Source organism: Heterocephalus glaber, unplaced genomic scaffold, assembly GCF_053883595.1.
Source record: "Heterocephalus glaber isolate CG9 unplaced genomic scaffold, H.glaber_assembly_v1.0 deba00001504, whole genome shotgun sequence".
Taxonomy (NCBI): domain Eukaryota; kingdom Metazoa; phylum Chordata; class Mammalia; order Rodentia; family Bathyergidae; genus Heterocephalus; species Heterocephalus glaber.
The window spans coordinates 14,390,258-14,411,670 of NW_028258324.1; the positions used below are offsets into that span (position 1 = coordinate 14,390,258).

Consider the following 21,413-nt stretch of genomic DNA (forward strand, 5'->3'; position numbering starts at 1 on the left):
GATCAAAAAAAAATCTACACATAGGCATATAATAGTTAAGATTCCAGAAATTCAACTGAAGAACAGAGTTCTACAAGCAGTCAGAGAAAAGAAACAAGCCACATACAAAGGAAAGCCCGTCAGAATCACAGCAGACTTCTCAACACAAACCATCAAGGCAAGAAGAGCTTGGAGTGACATATTCCAAGCCCTAAAAGAAAACAGCCTCCAACCCAGATTGATGGACCCTGCAAAACTATCTTTCAAAATGGATGGAGAAATAAGATACTTTCATGACAAAGAGCACCTTAGGAACTTCGTGAATACCAAACCAGCACTCCAAAGAATTTTACACAGTATCCTAGGAACAGACATTGAGGATCACAACCCCAGGAAGCAAAGCAGAACGAACCCATCTGGCATGACAAGAAATTAAATGTAAAGGGGGAGAACACAAAAAAAAGAAAAAGTCATGGCAATGACAAGTCAATACGTTTCAGTTATAACCATCAAGGTTAATGGTCTCAATTCACCAATCAAAAGAAACAGACTGGCAGAATGGGTCAAGAAGCAAAATCCAACAATATGCTGCATACAAGAAACACACTTAATTCAAAAGGAAACTCATAGACTGAAAGTTAAAGGGTGGAAAACAATACTCCATGTGATGGGAAACCGAAAAAAAGCAGGAGTAGCTATCCTCTTGGCAGATCAAGTAGATTTCAAACCAACACTGATGAAGAGAGATGAAGAAGGACACTACATCCTTGTAAAGGGAAGAATCCAAGAGGAAGAGATGACAATCATAAATATCTAGGCACCAAACACTAGTGCACCCAACTATATAAAACAAATACTAATGGATATGAAAAGTCATATATGCACTAATACAATTGTAGTGGGGAACCTCAACACCCCACTGTCACAAATAGATAGATCAACTAGACTAAAAATAAGTAACAAAATACTAGAACTCAATCCAACTCTTGAACAAATGAACTTAACAGATGTTTACAGAGTCTTCCACCCCACAAAATCAGAATACACATTCTTCTCAGCTGCACATGGGTCATTCTCAAAAATAGACCACATACTCACACAAAGAACATGTTTAAGTAAGTGCAAAGGAATTGAAGTTATCCCCTGTATATTATCAGACCATAGTGTGATGAAATTGGAGATCCATAGCAAAAGAAACTCAAAAAATTTCATAAACATGTGGAAATTGAACAACACACTTCTGAATAACCAATGGGTCACAGAGGAAATTAAAGAAGAAATCAGACAGTTCCTTCAATTAAATGACAATGACAATACAATGTATCGGAATCTATGGGACATAATGAAAGCAGTCTTAAGAGGGAAATTCATAGCAGTGAATATGCATATTAGGAAAACGAATGAGCCCAATTAAACAACCTGATGCTGAACCTCAAGCTTCTAGAAAAAGAAGAGCAGGACAACCCCAAAGCTCATACAAGGGAGGAAATTATAAAGATCAGAGGAGAAATCAATGCAATGGAGACTAAGAGAACGATACAAAAAAATCAATGAAGCCAAGAGTTGGTTCTTCAAAAGAATCAACAAAATTGACAAACCTTTAGCCAACCTTGTCAGAATAAGGAAAGAAAAGGCCCAAATCCATGCAATTAGGAATGAAAAGGGTGAAATTACAACAGACCCAGCAGAAATCCAGAGGATCATCAATACCTACTTCCAGAACCTATACGCCAATAAGATGGACAACACAGAAGAAATGGACAGATTCCTAGATACATATGAATTACCAAAGTTGAACGAAGAAGACCTAAAAATTCTGAACAACCCAATATCAACCAATGAAATTGAAAACGTAATTAAAAACTTATCAACTAAGAAAAGCCCGGGCCCTGATGGCTTCACTGCTGAATTCTACAAGACATTTAGAGAGGAACTGCTGCCACTACTGTTTAAACTCTTCAGTGAAATTGAAAGGGAAGCAATACTCCCAAATTCATTCCTGGAAGCAAGCATCACCTTGATCCCCAAAGCAGAGAAAGACCCAACCACAAAGGAGAACTATAGGCCAATCTCACTAATGAACACAGATGCAAAAATCCTTAATAAGATAATGGCAAACAGAATACAGAAGATCATCAAGAAGATCATACACCCTGATCAAGTGGGATTCATCCCAGGGATGCAGGGATGGTTCAATATATGAAAATCAATCAATGTAACACACTATATCAATAGAGCCAAGGACAAAAACCATATGATTATCTCCATAGACGCAGAAAAAGCATTTGACAAAATCCAACATACATTCATGATAAAAACCCTACAAAAAATTGGAACAGATGGTCTCTACCTCAAACTGATAGAAGCCATCTATGAAAAACCAACAGCCAATATCATACTAAATGGTCAAAAACTGAAATCCTTCATACTCAAATCAGGAACAAGACAAGGATGTCCATTATCACCACTCTTCTTCAATATAGTTCTGGAAACATTAGCCACGGCAATTAGACAAGAGAAAGAATAAAGAATACAGATAGGTAATGAAGAAGTCAAATTGTCATTATTTGCAGATGACATGATACTCGATATAGAAGACCCCAAGAACTCCACAAAAAGTCTTCTAGACTTAATAATCAAATTCAGTCAAGTAGCTGGTTACAAGGTCAACACACAAAAATCAATAGCTTTCCTCTACACCAATGACAGACTCACTGAGAGAGAAATAGGGCAAAGAATTCCTTTCACAATAGCATCCAAAAAACTGAAATACCTAGGAATCATCCTAACGAAAGAAATCAAAGACCTCTTCTCTGAAAACTATGGCACTCTGAAAACAGAGATTGAAGATGATATCAGAAAATGGACAGACATCTCCTGCTCCTGGGTAGGAAGGATTAATATAGTGAAAATGGCCATACTTCCAAAACTGCTATATAGATTTAATGCAATTCCAATTGAGATCCCAGCAGCATACTTCATGGACCTTGAGAAAACAATCCAAAAATTCACTTGGAACAAGAAGAGACCCAGAATAGCAAAAGCAATTCTAGGTAACAGAGACATGGCAGGGGGTATCACAATCCCCAACCTGAAACTCTACTACAAAGCTACTGTGATAAAAACAGCATGGTACTGGCAAAGAAACAGACCTGAGGACCAGTGGAACAGATTAGAAGATGCAGAAACAACGCCAGACACACTCAGCCGTCTCATCTTCGATAAAGGAGCCAAACACCCTCACTGGAGGAAAGATAGCCTCTTTAATAAATGGTGCTGGAAAAATTGGGCTTCAACTTGCCAAAGATTAAAACTAGACCTATATCTCTCACCATGCACTAAACTAAAATCAAAATGGATTAAAGATCTAAATATTAAAATGGAAACTCTGAACCAGTTGGAACAGAGGTTAGGTAGAACTCTTGAAGACATCGGTGTAGGAAAAGATTTTATGAACAAAACCTCAGTTGCCCATGAACTAGCACAAACAATCAACAAGTGGGATCTCTTCTTATTAAAAGGCTTCTGCACAGCAAGAGAAACCACCAGCAGTGGGAAGAGACAACCCACAATGTGGGAAAAAATCTTCACCTGCTCTTCCTCAGACAAAGGTCTACTATCTCGAATCTATAAAGAACTTAAAAAGATCAGACCTCCCAAATTTAAAGACCCAATCCAAAAATGGGCATCTGAAATAAACAGACATTTCTCACACAAAGAAGTAGAAATAGCAAATAAATACATGAAAAAATGTTCAACATCACTGGTCATTCGAGAGATGCAAATGAAAACAATGCTGAGATTCCACTTCACTCCAGAAAGAATGGCTGCTATCATGAAATCAACCAATAACAAATGCTGGCGGGGCTGTGGGGAAAGAAGAACACTGCTCCACTGCTGGTGGGAGTGTAGACTGGTGCAAGCACTGTGGAAATCAGTATGGACATACCTCAAAGAACTAGCACTGAAAGTCCCATTTGACCCCACTATTCCACTGCTGGGGATCTTCCCCAAAGAATTAAAAGAACCATACCACAGTGATATATGTGCGCCCATGTTCATAGCAGCACAGTTTGTAATAGCTAAAACTTGGACACAGCCCAAATGCCCATCAACTGGAGACTGGATAAAGAAAATGTGGTTTTTTTATAAAATGGAGTACCACTCAGCCATAAAAAATGAGAAATTAGAGACATTTATAGCTAAGTGGATGCACATTGAGGCGATACTCTTAGGTGAAATAAATAGGACACACATGTAAATACCGAATAGTTTCTCTGGTGTGAGAAACTGAAAGTGTAAATAAGGACTAAATGTATAATAGGTAATGTGAAATAGGAAGAAAAGGGGCAAAGGGGAAGGAAGTGGGAGGGCTAGAGGAAAGGATAGAAGGGAATGGGATTAATGTGAGAAAATGGAAAAACAGGAACAAAATCTTTGTAAATAGGGAGGAATGGTGGGGTTGAAGGGAGGGCTGGGCAAGGGTGAAAAATAAGAACCAAGAGAGACTATGTAAAGGTGCAAATTTCCAACGACGAATGTCATTATATTGTATACCTAAAATGTACCAACGATTAGAATGAATAATCGATAATGTAAAATAGGAAGAAAAGGTCCAAAAGGGTAGGGGTAGTGGGAGGGGCAGGGGAAAGGAAAGAAGGGAAAAGAAAAATGATGAGAAATGGAAAAAATGGAAATAAAGTCTTTGTAAATAGGGAAGGGTGGAGGGCGTGAAGGGAGGGCTAGGAATGGGGAAAAAATAAGAACCAAGATGCATTATGTAAAGGTACAATTCCCAATGAGAAATGTAATTGTGTTGTATACCTACAATGTACCAATAAAAGAATTTAATAAAAAAAAATTAAAAAAAATAAAAAAGTATATTCCCTGGACCAGTAGCATCACCTGGGAACTCAGAAATGCACATTTAGTGGTTCAGAATGGATAGCGTGGGAAATTTGGGGACGGGGAGTATTTGGGGTTGTAGCAAAGTGGGGAGTGTATGCCTTGTTTTAAAGAGGCAGCTATCCTTGAGTTTTATGTGTTCCTCATAGGCTAGTTGCAAATTCATTAAAAATGATGTTAAGGGCCAGTGATTTAGCTCAGTGGCATCGTGCCTGCCTCAAAAGCACAAGGGCCTGAGGTCAATCCCCAGTACCAAAAAACAAAAAACTGATGGGACCAGGGATTTAGCTCAGTGTTCCACTTCCTGCTTCGCAAGCACAAAGAACCAAGTTCAATCCCCAGTACCAAGAAAAAAATAAAAGTGATGTTCAAAGATCTCTATTAACTCTTTACAAGCTACCGTGCTAACTGCATTCCCACTTACCAAATTATGGCTGCCCACGCTAACATATCTCTGTTTTTGATTTTACTCATATTGTTTTTCAGTGCTTCCCAGAGAATACTAGTGCAATCTCAGAACAATTCCATCAGGAAGTTCTATATTTCTTTTTTTGTTAGGGTCTCGTTATGGCCTTGAACTCACTGTTTACCTGAGGCTGGCCTCAAACTCACAGCATTCCTCCTGCCTCAGCCTCCTGAATGATGGGATTACCATGCCTTGTTTACCAGCACATTTCTGAGTCTGTCCTCCTTTCTACTCCCCCAGCTCTGAGTTTCCCCAAGGTTACACCATAACTTATTCATATCTGTTGTATCCCAGTCCCTGGCCTATTTCCTAGAGCTCAGATTATTATTGAACAGAGAAAAAGTGTCAAAAACTTAGAATATCTACCTCTAAATTCTATTTTCTTGGAGTTTTAAAGGAATGAGGCTATGAGCCACTAAGAATTAGGGTAAAGAGTAAAAAAGGAACGAGGAGTTCTTCATTTGAACTCCTTGAAGAAAAATGATATTCAGATGCAGTAAAATGCTTGGTTTGTTGGCTGTCTGCATTCATAGACTGATCCCACTGTATATGATGAAAGCTTAGCATACAGAGGTCCTGGTGGGTGGGTTCAGACAATCAGTGAGATGCCCTAGTGCCCACAATGTTAGGATATGGCCTCACTGCTATAGCTTGTTTCCTTTCCCACTCACACTCTGAGCATACTCCATAAAAACATGTTGGAAGCTCCACTCCCAGCAACATAGAATTCTGAATTAGAGCTCTCAGTTCACAAGGTTTTCCTATATGCCAAAAATATCACTCTGATCTTCCTGTACACCAAGGGTAAGTCTCACAAGTCCTAGGGTCCTGGGATTAAAAGGGAAAGCAGAAAGCTATGGAAACAGCCTAGTTATCCATCAGCAGCTGAACAGACAAAGACAATGTGATACATATACACAAAATGGAACATTATTCAGCCATAAAAAGAACGAAGAAATCATATCATTTGCAGGAAGATGGATAGACCATTATGTTAGATGAAATGAGCCAGACACAGAAAGCCAGATATCATGTGTTTTCTCTCACATGAGAAACTTAGAAAACTTTTTTTTAAAATAAGAAGATGACATGAAAGAAGACTAGAAGGGAGACTATTAGAGAAGAGGAAGGAAATCTGGGAAAAGATTAAGGTAATGGGGGTTGGTGATCAAACTAAGTGACATGCATGTATGAATGTGCCAAAATGAAACCCACTATTCTGTATAACTAATATACACCAATTTTTTTTAAGGTAAAGCAGAACTGCGGAAATTTGAAGATGGTGATATGATTGTAGCAGCTATTTATCAAACATCTATGTGTCAGGCACTGTACCAACCTTTAAAAATGCCATTTCTAGCCCACTTACAGCCTTGTAAGGAGTTATGATTTGCCTCATCTGACAGATGTAGAAACTGAAGGTCAAAGATGCTAAGGGATGTGCCCCAAGTCACTTGGTTACTATGTAAATAATGAAGCCAAGATTTGATGGATGCACATTGAGGCAATACTCTTAAGTGCAATAAAGAGGACACACATGTGTAAATACCGAATAGTTTCTCTGGTGTGAGAAACTGAAAGTGTAAATAAGGACTAAAAGGTATAATAGATAATGTGAAATAGGAAGAAAAGGGGCAAAGGGAAAGGGGAAGTGGGAGGGGTAGGGGAAAGGAAAGAAGGGAATGGAATTAATATGAGAAAAAGAAAAAATGGAAACAAAGTCTTTGAAAATAGGGAGGGGTGGAGGGATTGAAGGGAGGGCAGGGGAATGTGGAAAAAATAAGAAACAAGATGGATTACGTAAAGGTACAAATTTCCAATAATGAATGTCATTATATTGTGTACCTTAAATGTACCAATAAAATTAATTTTTTTTTCTTTTTTTTTGGTACTGGGGATTGAACTTGGGTCCTTGCGCTTGCAGGACAGGCGGCGGAACTGCTGAGCTAAATCCCCAGCCCAATAAAATTAATTTTTAAAAAAAGATTTGAACCAAGGTCTGACTCCAAAGCTTTTGGATTATGCAAAACTATTTCCCAATAATTATGGCAATGGGGTGGTGGTGATAATGGTGGATGATGATGATGGTGATATACAAATTATTTACCATTCTGAAAAACAACAGTACCTGAGATGTCTTAGTGAAAAGACTGAAGAGTTTACAGCAAATCACAACAGGGTTAGTGCTGGAGAATTTCAGCAAGGTTTGGCTGGCCACAACTCATTTCCACAGCTTGCTTCCTGGTTATGACAGGCAGAAGATAAAGCCAATTAGAGCATTGCAGGTTACCTGGAAACCACATACCCCAGAGGCAAGAACACACACTTTCTCCAGAATGAATAATCAACAGATTGCTTGTCCTACATCTGGGAATAGAGACACAAAGTAAAGATGACTCACTATCATTAGGAAATCTGAAGCTGTGTTACCTGCCTCTACATGTTTTAATGGGGACCCAGGAAACTTCCCAGTCCTAGTCCAGTATCACAAATTAGTTACCCAAAAGAATATTAGTACTGGCATTTCAAACTTACTTCATTGCTGAAAAATTGACTTCTGCCTGTAGCAATCCTACAATATAAAAAGAGAAACATCTACTGCCCTTGCTATGCACATCCTCACTAAAAGATGTTCAGCACCTCACAATGTAGCTATCCCACTGTGAAACAGTTCCTAGAGACTTTATGGTTCTCCTGAAACCTGCCCCCCTAAAATCTGTCAAAGACAACTTATATAAGATTAACCCAATACCTGACTTTTTAAATTTAAATTGACAACTAGACAACAACAACACCTTAGTGTCTCTTCTCTTTCTCAATATACTGAATAGTTTCTCTGGTGTGAGAAACTGAAAGTGTAAATAAGGACTAAAATGTATAATAGGTAATGTGAAATAGGAAGAAAAGGGGCAAAGGGGAAGGAAGTGCGAGGGCTAGAGGAAAGGATAGAAGGGAATGGGATTAATATGAGAAAATGGAAAAATAGGAACAAAATCTTTGTAAATAGGGAGGAATGGAGGGGTTGAAAGGAGGGCTGGGCAAGGGTGAAAAATAAGAACCAAGAGAGACTATGTAAAAGTGCAAATTTCCAATGATGAATGTCATTATATTGTATACCTAAAATGTACCAAGGATTAGAATGAATAATCGATAATGCAAAATAGGAAGAAAAGGTCTAAAGGGGTAGGGGTAGTGGGAGGGGCAGGGGAAAGGAAAGAAGGGAAAGGAAAAATGATGAGAAATGGAAATAAAGTCTTTGTAAATAGGGAAGGGTGGAGGGTGTGAAGGGAGGGCTAGGAATGGGGAATAAATAAGAACCAAGATGCATTATGTAAAGGTACAATTCCCAATGAGAAATGTAACTGTGTTGCATACCTAAAATGTACCAATAAAAGAATTTAATAAAACAAACAAACAAACAAAAAAAGAATGTACCCAAGAGGTGAACTTGGAGGTGCCAAGCTCCTATGTGGCTGCCAATCATTTACCAACCTGCCCTGGTTTCCAAGCTTACTTCACAGTGCCTGCCCCAGGGAACTCAGGCATGTCATTAGTGCTAACTGTTGTGGCTACCAAGGAAACCTTCCCACAGTTTGCAAACGTGCTACATACACATCATAGGCAAGGGAGCACTGGAACCCCCAATGGAGATGAGAGGGACCCAGGGACTCTCCTGGAGCAGTACTGTTACAGCCCTTGGACTTGATCTTGGATTCTGTTATTTTCCAAAGAAAGGAGTCCCTCCCCCTTTCTATTCTTCCCTTTCTCTCACAGGGTTACACCCATTCTCAGAACCTACAAGTATCGAGAGAGACCTACTTCATCAGGCACAGAGCTTTCCCTTGCAGCTGGCCTCCAATTCCCAGCAAGTTTAAGGAGATACTTTCATTTTTGTTTATTTCTGAGTGTGTGGTGCTGGAGATCAAACCCAGAGCCTTGCCCATATTAAGCATGAGCTCTACCACTGAGCTGCATTCCCAGACCCAAGGAGATCATTCTAAACGAGTGTCCACATTTTTGTCAAAAGCCTGTTGTAAGTTTTTCCAGAAAAGGATCTTCTTTGCAATGAGGATCTGACTGATGGCCTTGGGAATATTTCAGAGAAGATTTTTGGATACTAACATGATTTATCTTCCCAGCAGCAGAACTGTCAAAAACAAACAACACACTTCTTTCTCATCTAAAAGAAAACTGTCATAGAAATATTAATGTTTCTTTTCCATGAAGGAATCATTGCTTCTTGGTAGAGCTTCTCCATCTTCAGGCCTAGGCCAGAGCCCTGACTGGAGTTGCCAGGCTGCATGAGAAGTGGCACTGCAGTTGGTGCGCCTTGCTGGCCAGGACCCACCCTGCCTGCAAAGGGTCCACAAGGAGATTTAGAACAACACCCCACCACATTATCTCCCCTTCCCTGCTCTAGTCTGAGTTGAGCTATAAATCTTTTGACTAAATTTCAGCTCCATGTTGGAACCTACAGGTGTGCAGCACAGTTTCTGTCTCCAACGTGAGATAAACAACTTTATGGGACCATTTATCCATTCACATGGTATCCCAAAATATTTCCAGATGAAGATGTACCAAGCTCCTGGTGCTGAGAGACAGACAGATAGCTGACCCGAGGGCCAGCCTTTTCTCAGCAGCCTGGTTCTCAGAGGCCAGGCCTCAGTTCCGGCAGGGATGGGGGAGGTGTCAGGGACCATGACCAAAGAAAGTCCACTTACTGTGTCTTCGGACAACACGTGAGAAGGGAGATCTGAGCAACGTCCACTCTCCAGGCCTCTCCAAATTCCTGTTAGAAACGGACTTCCAAGAGACAGGCAAGGAGTATCTTCCTGCCTCCTAGGCCCTTGCCCTGTCCTCAGCAAGTCTTCTGTGGACTTTTGGCTATGGTCACCTCAAATCGAAAATACTATCGGTGCCTCTTGCTGAACTCAAGCTCTGGAGTGGCTCGCAGAGAAACCAGAGATGTCAACAGGTTTGTTGAAAAGTAATACTATTAAAAGCTTGTCTTTGCAAGGGCCCGAGTTCGATCCCCGGTACCAAAAAAAAAAAGCTCGTCTTTTGCCTACAGAATTCAGACCACTAAGCCCTCTAAATCACTTTTTTCGAAAAGTAAAACCCAAGGCCATCCTGCCTGGGAAAGCAGTCTTGGGGGATCAGTCATCCCGCTCGGGGCCTGCATGGCTCCGCGCGACCTGCCCACCGGGCGCCTCAAAGTGAGCCAGGCGCACTGCAGCGCGTCTGGAGGCAGAGCCGCCCGGGCCGCGCGGTCTCCGCGGGTATAGAGCCGCTAATGTTTAACCTCCCCTCGCTCAGGGCCCAGATCGCGCCCAGAGCACCGACGCTGCCTCCCGCTCCCTCCCAAGCTGAATTCCTAGCGTAGTTTTCCTAAGCAGCCAGGCTCACCATGGGGTCACCCGGAACTGGGGCCAGTGACAGGAGGGCTCGTGGAGAAGGCTCCCCCTCTCGCCTGGTCCGCCCGCCTCCAGACTCACTACGTCGCCCACACAGCCCGGAGGCCGTTTGCAGAATCTCGCCCGCCCACGGATGCTCCCCAGAGGGCGCGGGGGTCAGAGCCCGCGCCGAGCGCACCTCCCCGCAGCCCGGGGCCTGGGGTTTCTGGTGCCTCGGGGGCCTCGCCTCCCGGGACAGCCGTCCCACCCCTCTCGGAGGAGAGGCGGAGACTTCCCAGAGCCCCTGAGACCATACTTTTAGTTCCGTTTGGATGGGGGAAGGAGGGAATGCCAAGTTTAATCCGTTAAGAAAATCCAAGATCCAAAGGAATAGTTGGCTGGTCTGTTCGGGTGGAGCTCAGGGAGGCTGGACCTGCTCCCAGCTTCCACCCCCAGGCACACGCAGAGGCGCGCACCCTGCGGGGGGTACAGCAGCTGGCTGGCTGAAAACTGGGACAGCTTCAGCTCTTCCCCTCCCGGCAGACAATCCTGCCTCGCGTCCAAAACTGGAGAGAACTTCCTGGGTTGTAACTAGAACCCAAGTTAGGAAAGTCCTTGGCGTGTGCTCCCATCTCATTAGAGAGCAACAACCTTCCCCAGCTGAGGTACTTTTGCCTTGGCCCAGGAAGCTCTACGGGACCAAGGGGACAAAAAAAAAAAGAAAAACCACTCATTTTATCTCTTGATATTACCCCCACGTCTTCCCATCTTTGCTTTGCTGAGACTCACAATAACAGAAAGTCTTGCTTTGTTTTGTTTTGTTGTTTTGTGGTCTTCCACCACAAAACATCAATCTGCCAAGGCCTGCACTTTCGGCCAGCCAAAGCAGAAGTGTTTGAGAATAACAGATGCTAAGGAGGTGAAGAAACTGGAACCTCTGTGCCTTTGCTTGAATACAAAATGGTAGAGCCACTGTGGAAAACAGAATGGTGGTTTCTCAGGAAATTAAAAATAGACTAGGTAGCTTATGAACAGAAATTCATTTCTCTCAGTTCTGGAGGCTGAGAAGTCCAAGATAAAGGTCACAGAAAATTCATGGCCTGGTGAGAGCCTGTTTCCTGCTAGATGGACTGGTGGCTCTCTCACTGTGTCCTCACAGAGCTGAAGGGTCTAGGTAGCTCTCTGGAGTCTCTTTTACAAAGGTAGGAAACTCAGTGATAAGGATTCTCCCCTCAGGGCCTAACCACCAGTAAGAGGCTCCAATCCTAATTCCATCACCCTGGAGGCCAGGAGTTCAACCCATATGGGGGGAACATAAACCCTCAGACCAAAGCAAAATATTATGCTGCTGTGGTCTGGATAAGTATCCCTCAAAGGCCTGGTCCTCAGCAGGATACTGTTGGGAGGTAGTAGAACTAAGACAGGGGTTCCCAAACCCCAAGAAACAGACAGGTACCAGTATGTGACCTGCTGACAAGCAGGCTGCACAGAAGGGGATGAGAGCAGACCTAGGAAGCTGGATCTGACAGGCATCCCCCATGGCTCTCATTACCACCTGAGCTCCACCTCCTGTCAGATCAGTGTGGTGAGATTCTCTTAGGAATAAGCATGTGAGGGATCTAGATTGCAGATTCCTTTTGAGAATCTAATGTCTGATGATCTGAGGTAGAGCTGAGGTGATGACACTAGTGCTGGGGAATGTAATTATTATGTATCCCAAACATATACTATTAAAAAGGGAAACGTTAAAAAAATCCCCTGGGCCAGGGATTTAGCTCAGTGGTTTCTCCACCTGCTGTGCAAGCGTAAGGACCCAAGTTCAATTCCCAGTACGAAAATATATACATATATATATCCCCTGCCCATAGAAACACATCCTTGGTGCCAAAAAAGTTGGGGCCCGCTGCTTTAAGAGTAGGGCCTGGTAGAGGGTTTTAGGTCACTGGGGAATATGACTTTGAAGAAGACAGTAGGACTCCAGATACTTCCTTTTCCTCTCTTCTGCTTCTGTGCCATGAGGAAAGGAGTTTTGCTCTGCCGCACGCTCCTGTCATGCTGTGCTACCACAAGCTCAAAGCAATAGGGCCAACCTCTAAAGCAAGAGCCAAAATAAACCTTTTCTTTTTGTAAGCTGATGGTCACAGGTTTTGTTATAGTGACAGAAAGCAAACACGAGCTAAATGAAGTAAGTCAGTCACAAAAGGAAATATACTATTTGTTTCCACTTACACAAAATAACTAGAAATAGTTGAAATCATAGAGACAGGAAATAGAATAGTAGTTACGAGAGGCTGAGGAGAAATAGGAATTTACTGTTTAATGGGAGCAGGGTTTCAGTTTGAGAATGATCAAAAAGTTCCAGAGATGGAGAATGATGGCTGAACACCAATATGAATGTACTTAATGCCACTGCACTATACACTCAAAAGTGGTTAAAATGGAAAATTTTATGTTGTGTACATTTGAACACAATTTTTTGGTGCTACATCTCCAGCCCATGATAATTTTTTAAATGAAGAATAAAAGTGGATAGAATGGGACCAGAACCAAATAAGGATATCTGTAAATCATCTACTCTGACAGGGAGTCTTGTTCCTCCCCCCTTCTCCCAGTCAGGGCACCTTTTTCACTGGATGGGTGGGAAATAGCCAGGTTTTGAAGCCAAAGACACATCTACCTTTCCCCATCCCAAGATGTATATCCGGAAAAAGTCACTTACCTCTCTGAGGTTCAATTTTGTCATCTGTAAAATGGGAAAATTAAGCTGGCTGTGGTGGCACACACTTGTAATCCCAGCACTCTGGAAGGCTGAGAATCACACACAACTTCAAACCAAGTCTGGGTAATTTAGCAACTTAATGAGACACCATCTCAAAATTTAAAAAAGAAAAAGAGCAAGGGACATAGCTCAGTGCAAAGGCCCTAGGTTCATTTCTCAGTACCACAAAAAGAAAAAAAGGAAAAATAAACTCTACCTGGCATAAGTGTTATGAGAATCAAATTAAGTAAAATATCTCCAGGCTCAGCTGAAGCCTGGGCAATCAGTGATGTACCCTTTATATTTCACAATATCTATAAAATCACTTGAGTATTTGCTTCCTGTTCACTTCCCATTGAATCCCTGAGGTTTATAAAAAGTAGCTGTCTTGGTCACTTTCTCATCACTGGGACAAAATACTTAACACCCACTGTTGGGAGCAATGCTACATAACTTTAGGGAAAAATCGTTTGATTAGGCCTAGTTCTCCTGCCTACAGGCCAGGTATGGCATTTCGAGACATAATTTCATTTTGGCCTCTCGTCACAACTGAGACCTCAATGATCTAATGATGCTGTGATTCTCCAGGACAAGATTACACCAGCGGGAGACATCCTGGGAGGAAACAAATTTTCTTATGCATAGTTCCTCATTCTTCTTGGATTTCTGCCACCCCACCCCACCCCACCCCCAGTCTTTTGTTACACTTTGTTTATCCCGAGGTGATGTACTGAACTCTCTGCAAGTCATTTTTTACATTTGTTTCTCTGGATGTACTGAATAAAAAGTGCAGCAGGTGAGGGGCCAGGGACTTAATTCAATGGTTCTGCTGCCTGCCTTGCAAGCATAAGGTCCTGAGTTTGATCCCCAGTACCAAAAAAAAAGAAAAGGTGCAGCAAGCTCTGGCCCAAAACTCAGCTTCTTCTCCAGGTCTCATTTTTTCTACCTTTCTACCTTTCCTGTATAAGTTAATTCACCTTGTGCTGCTGTGGCTTCCGAGAGACTAGGACTTACTGCAGAGGTTCTACCAATGTCCCTTTTCCTTATTCCCTACAACCCACAACTTTAAAAAGATGTTTATTTTGGCTCATTGATTTTAGAGGATTCAGTCCATTGTGACCTGGCTCCAAGGCTGGAAGGGCATAGTAAAAGAGTCTAGCAGAGGAAAGCTGCTCACATCGTGACATCCTGGAAGCAGACGGAGAAGGGAGGAATGGGGAGGGAGATATACCCTTCTAAGTCATGCCCACAGTGAACCACCTCTTCCGACCAGGTCCTGCCTCCTAAAAGCACATTCAACCATGGACTCATCAGTGATTAATCCATTGGTAAGTATGCCACCCCCATGATCCAATCACCTCCTAAAGGTCCCACCTCTGAACACATGAGACTTTTGGTGGACGTTCTACACCTAAACCACAACAGTGTCTCTGAGGGTACCTGTGCACATGTTTCTGTGTATTATTTCCATCAGCCTCAATTTTCTCACGTTACAAATGGAGTGTCCTTTTTTGCAAGGTTGTTGTGATCAAGCGAGTTGACATACACCCAGATCTACTTTACCCAAAAGCCAAAGCCTCCATCTGGAGCTAACCAAGACCTATCACAGATGGAACTCTCTTTCCCTTCCTAAACCTTGGTTCAGCATCCAATATAGGGAAGTTTTGAGTGCATATTATGTGCCAAAGTCTGTTTTTAGTTCTAAGGATACCAAGAGCTTATTGGGGACTAGATCACTCAGTACTGGGCAGCTGTCACTCTCTGATACCACAGCACACACACATGATTTGGTAGTACCAGTGGGAACCACAGATAGTTCATGACCTAGGAATAGGCCAATGGAGACTGACCCTGACTGCCTATAGCAGGAGACATTCCTGACAACTTGAGCACCTGGGCTATTGTTGAATTATAGGACAGGAGGGTGGGTTTTCAATATCTGAAGTTTCTCTTTTTCCTGTAGCCCCTATTCCTCATCCTCAGCCCAGCACCAAACAACTGCCCTCTGACCCAGCAGCTCAGATCTTGTTCCCCTTTCTAAACTGTAGGACATGTCAGGAAATAGTGGGACACACCTGGGGAGTCCACAGAAGTAGTGTTACCTGCTGTCAACTGTTGGCACCACACCTCAGAAGCCAGCTCTAATCCCACTTTCCTGAAGGGAAATCCAGGGCATTTGAGGTGATTTTAGGTCAAAGATGTGTGGTTGAGTTTTCACAGGGCTGGTGTATAGTTAAGCAGGCATATAGTCAGAGTGTGATTGTACATAAAAATCTTGTTTGCTGGTTTCTTTTGAAAAATCTGAGGACCTGGCAACAAAAGGCCTGAGCACTTCCATGTCTAGAGTTAGCTGGAGCGGAGAGGGAATCTCTTTCTTAGGCAGAGCCCATATCCAAGCCAATTCACTGAAAAGATCACTTTGAAGGAAGCCTGTGTACTTGCAGAAGAGAATTTCTTTCTTAGGAAAAAGGTCTCTTCTACAGGGCCAGAATAAACTTAAACAGGCCCCACTTTCTGAATGAAGAAACAAACCTAAGGCATGGCTAGCTGGCTGTGATCCAGACTCTCACTGGCTGGCAGTGACAGGGGCAGGACCTAAAATGAGCTACCCCAGCAACTTCCTGCCTGGGATTCTAGCCTTTTTAGTAATTCCCCTTTGGCAAATACATTGAAAATAGAGCTATGAAAATATTAGAAAACAGCAATGTAATATTATGATATTTTTGCTTATGAATTCATTAAATGACAAAGTCTAGCATTTGATCTAAAAGCAGTGAGAGCATAAGTAATATTTCAAGGTACCTGTGATGTGATATAAAAATACCAGTGATAAACATCTCTGATCAATAAATAATGACACAGTCATACGTACTAGTAATATAACTGTGGTTTGTGGCCCACATTCATAATTGAAGGAAAAACTTTTTAATTAATAGTAAAAATAGAGATATAAGTTCACAGGCTGCCAAAATTTATTCACAAACCCCCAAGTTAACGAACATGATACTGGATACTGGGTCCAGCAGCCCCATCCCTCACTTTTCTACTGTAAATTTGTATTTTAGCATAATAGTTGCTGGATGTGCATCTCCGTACCTTTTTCTAAAGGATACAGGAAGTGATCTATGTGTTTACCCACTTGGTATGACAAATGGAAAGGTGTGTGCTCATGTGCAAAGTGGCAAAATGTGATTTTTACTCCCTTTAGGTTCTGTGTAACTGGTTTTGTATATGTTTACCCAAGCATCACAGAGAGTCCAATAGACCTGTACCACTCCAAGATTTGTTTAAAAAAGTTTTCTTTTGATTTTTCTGGTAGAAGTAGCCCAATTCAGTATAATGGTACATGAAAAACCAGATTTGTAAGTTTTGGAGGAGGTAAAAAATGATTCATCAGATTACTCTTGCATGAATGATGAAGATGATCCATTATGTTAAAATACATGTTTTCATAACAGAAGAGTAGTATGGGTGATGATGATGATGATGATGATGATGATGATGATGGTGACTTTGGCATTGGCTATGAGAGCCAAAGTTCCTGTGACAACAAAATGGAGCAAGAATTGACTGATACAGACACAGGAAATGCAGACCTCCTTGATTCAAATGTCGAAGAAAATAGCAACGTGAGTACATATTTAACTAGTCGAAATGTTACAAAATGACCATGCAACCAAATGGAACAATTCAGTGTTAGAACTAGGTCTGAAAATACAGTCAGGGTCTTGGCAGAGGTGAAATGTATTGGACAAAATGCCAGCACTTCTATTCAATTTTGGAAATTATAATAGATGAAGTGCTACTAGATGCTGTGAAATACACAAAGGCTGAAATGCAAGTAATATATTCTGTATGCACCAATAACCATATTCAACAATGTATTTATTATGACATCTCACTAGCTGAATTGAAAGTATTCATAGGTCTGGAGTACTTAGCAGGGATTTCTCATGGTAATTGCAGGAATGTAAAAGACTTGTGGAAAAGCTACAAGTCAAAATATGGCATAAAAACTTATGCCCTTGTAGATGCAAAGACTTATTATGCTTTCAATTTAGACATTTGTCCTAAAACTCATCCATCAGGTCCTTATTTGTACAGTAAAAAATCAAATGATTTTGTGAACAGACTTGTTGTTCCCATCTCCCAAACTAATAGGAATGTGACATTCAACAATTGGTTCATCGCTTTCCAGTTGATGTTATATTTGTTAACAGAGTACAGGTTGACCAGTGCAGGAACTATATATGCAGGAATGAAGCAGAAATTCCAAATGAAATATTGCAATTTCAAAATGGAGAATTGTAGTAGCACAATCTTTGGATTTCAGAAAGATATAACATTGACCTCATATATGGCAAAGAAAAACAAACTGGTACTGCTGATGTCAATATTGCATCATGATAACAATATTTATAGGAAGCCTTGGCAAAATGGAAGCCTGAGATGGAAACTTTCTACAATAAAATCAAAGGTGGAGTAGATGTTGTTGATGAGTTATGCAGCAACTATGATGTCACTTGAAACACAAAGTATTGTCCAAAGGTTGTGTTTTACTCCATCCCAAACATGTGTGGCACAAATAGTTTGATAGTTTACAGAGAAAATAACAAGTTCAAAATATCATGGAGAAATTTTCTTAGAAGATTGGGACTGGAGCTCGTAAGAGATCATTTACAGCAGAGGAAAAACAAAATGTTTCTGCCCAGGGAACTACACAAAAAAAATTGTGGAGAACACAGATTAGCTGACAGGTGAACAGACAATCACAGCATCACAAAGAACTACTATGACAACAGGAAAACCAAAAAAGATGTCAACTGTGCCCTATGAGAAGGGACGTGCTATCAGTGTAAGTGATACTTATATGTGGAACATGCAGTTGTCATGTGTGAAGACTTCCTTGGTCATGAAAGTTGAAGAAAGATTACTTCTGTGGTAGACTTTTGTTTGTGTTGACACTGTAGTTCACATAGATTTTTATTTCTGATGTTACCCTTTAGGTTTTGTAAGCAAGTAAACAGCTGATGTGAAAATGTTGATGTCTATTCTAAGCACTTATTAAATATTTGATATTTTATTTTATTGATATCTTATTTCCCTGCTAAATGCATGTTGTACAATATAGTAGGAAGCTCCTGACAAAACAGGAAGAGAAGAGAGGTGACAAGAATGGCCTGCCACATAGGAAAGGAAAGCTAAGCACATGTGCATGGAACATGGAGTTGTCATGTGTGAAGACTGCCTTGGGTATGACAGTTGAAGCAAAAATTATTTCTGTGGTAGACTTTTGTTTGTGTTTGCATTGTAGTTCACATAGGTTTTTATTTCTTATGTTATCTCTTAGGTTTTGTAAGCAAATAAACAGCTGATGTGAAAATGTTGACATTTATTCCAAATGCACAATACATATTAAGAATTTAAGGGGCTTGGGATTTAGCTCAGTGGCAGTGTGCCTGCCTCAAAAGCACAAGGTCATGAGTTCGATCCCCGGTACCAAAAAAAAAAGAATTTAAAACTTTATTTTACTGATATTTTATGTTCCTGTTAACTACACATTGTATAAAATAATAAGAAACTTATGATAAAACAGTAAGACCAGTGATATGTCAAGTGTGTCCTACAAAAAGGCCAGGAAAGCAAATAATATGTTCTGTCAGTGTAAGTGATACATATGTATAGAACATGCTGTTGTCATGTGTGCAGACTGCCTTAAGTGTGGTAATTGAAGTAAAGATTTTTTTGTAAAGTGCTATTGGTATTTTCCTTGTAGTTTATAAAAGAATTTATTTGTGTTGTTCTTTTATAGACTTTTTACACCAAAAAACAGTTAATGGAGCACCTAGAAGGAAGCTCCCCCACTGCCATCCCAAGCTCCTAGGTCGGAGAAGGTGAGCCAGTCCCAGAACCCAGAAGGAAGCCCCCCTGCCACCATGCCAAGCTCCTAGGGCAGAGAAGGTGAGCTGCATGGGCACCAGAAGCACCCCTCCCCCCTGTGGAAATGAGAAGACACGAAAACAAGCCTCAAAAACAGACTTCCAGATCACCTACAGCAACCTCAAAGGCAAACGAGATGGAACAATCTGATACTCAACCACCTGGACTCTCTGAACTGGCAACAAAAGAAGATCTGGGAAAAATGAAATCAGAAATAATTACTCAGATAACAGCAAAGATTTTGCTCATGGTGCAAGACATGATTAATAAATCTAGAGAGGACACAGATAAAAAAATAGAGGATCTGAGGAACATGATGGAATCCCAACATGGGAAACAAATGGAATCCATAAAACAGATGCAAACAGATTTCCAGGAGATTAAAAACTCCATTGAAAGTCTGCACAGCAGAATGAACCAATGTGAAGATAGAATTTCAGATATAGAAGAAAAGATTGCAACTAGTGATCAGGAAAAAAAATTGCTTCAAAATTGTAAAGGAACATGAGAAATCAATCCAGCAGCTGCTAGACAATGCAAAGGAGAATAGCATAAGACTGACTGGAGTCAATGAAGAAACAGGAGAGAGTGCAGGTGACATAAAAAACTGTTCACAGAAGTGATGGCAGAAAACTTCCCAAGCAGGGGGAAAGAACTTGACATACAGATAAGTGAGGCATATAGGACTCCAGCTAGCCTTGATCAAAAAAAATCTACACATAGGCATATAATAGTTAGGATTCCATAAACCCAACAGAAGAACAAAATTCTACAAGCAGTGAGAGAAAAGAAACAAATCACATACAAAGGAAAGCCCATCAGAATCACAGCAGACTTCTCAGTGCAAACCCTCAAGGCAAGAAGAGCTTGGAGTGATGTATTTCAAGCCCTAAAGGAAAACAGCCTCCAACCCAGATTGATGTACCCTGCAAAACTCTCTTTCAAAATTGATGGAGAAATAAGATACTTTCATGATAAAGAACACCTCAGGAACTTCATGAATACCAAACCGGCACTCCAAAAAATTTTAGACAATACCCTAGGAAAAGACAATGAGGATCACAACCCCAGGAAACCCAGCAGAATGAATCCATTGGGGGTGACAAATTAAACGCAAAGGGGGAGAATCCAACAAAAAGAAAAAGTCAGGACAAGGCTTTCAAAACTTTTAACTTCATCTCCCTAATGAGTGTATAATTCAATCTTGTTATTGTACTGATTAGTATTTTTCTGATTCTAGAGTTGCACACCTTTCCTTGTGCTGTACTGGCTATTTATCATCTTCTTATGTCTACTTTTTAATTGGGTTGTCTATTAATGAGCTGTAAGAGTTCTTTATATATTCTGGTCATAGGTTATATGCATTGTAAATATGGTCTGTTTAAGGACTACTTTTCATTTTAATGATGTCATTTAAAGTTCTAAATTTTGATGGAATCTCATTTATCAATTTTTTCTTTTATACATCATGTCTTTTGTATACTAGGTAGTTCTTGCCTACCCTGAATTCATAAACATTTTCCTTTATAATTTCTTCTTAAAGTTTTATAGTTTTAGGCTTTCATATTTAGGTTCATAGATTTCCAGATTCTCTGTTTTATGCAAATGTTCTATATGTCTTTCCTCACACCAACACTGCCTTGATTACTGTAGCTTTAGAAGAAGTCTTAAAATTAGGTACTAAACATCTTCCAACACTGTTTGGTTTTTTTTTAACTTTTCTAGGTCCTTTGTACTCCTACTTAGCTTTTAAATTTCAATATCCAATTCTTCATTTATAGCAAGTATACACAGACCTGAATTTTTATATATACCTTGTGTTTTCTAATCCTGCTAAATTCAAATACAAGTTCTAGGGGCTCCTAGAGATTTCTTAGTATTTTCTCTGTAGATGATCATTTCATCTACATATAAAGATTTTGCTTCTACCTTGCCAATCCTATCTTAATTGTGTCGTTTTATTGCCAGACTA

At 40.8% G+C, this 21,413-nt stretch overlaps 1 protein-coding gene across 5 annotated transcripts in view; it reads right to left on the reverse strand.

Annotated features, from left to right (window-relative positions):
* The window catches only part of Dzip1l (DAZ interacting zinc finger protein 1 like), a 51,359-nt gene extending 40,204 nt beyond the window's left edge, over window positions 1-11,155 (reverse strand). Inside the window, exons 1-3 of one of the 5 annotated variants that reach the window (XM_021247859.2) lie at window positions 10,757-11,155; window positions 10,072-10,139; window positions 7,479-7,591 (exon numbers count right to left, since the gene is read on the reverse strand). The gene's annotated coding sequence lies outside the window, so the exon portion shown is untranslated. Of the gene's footprint in view, window positions 1-7,478; window positions 7,592-10,071 lie in introns of all 5 variants that reach the window. The other 4 variants (XM_021247833.2, XM_013070811.3, XM_013070810.3 and 1 more) reach the window with 4 other exon arrangements.
* Between the last annotated feature and the right edge of the window lie 10,258 nt (window positions 11,156-21,413).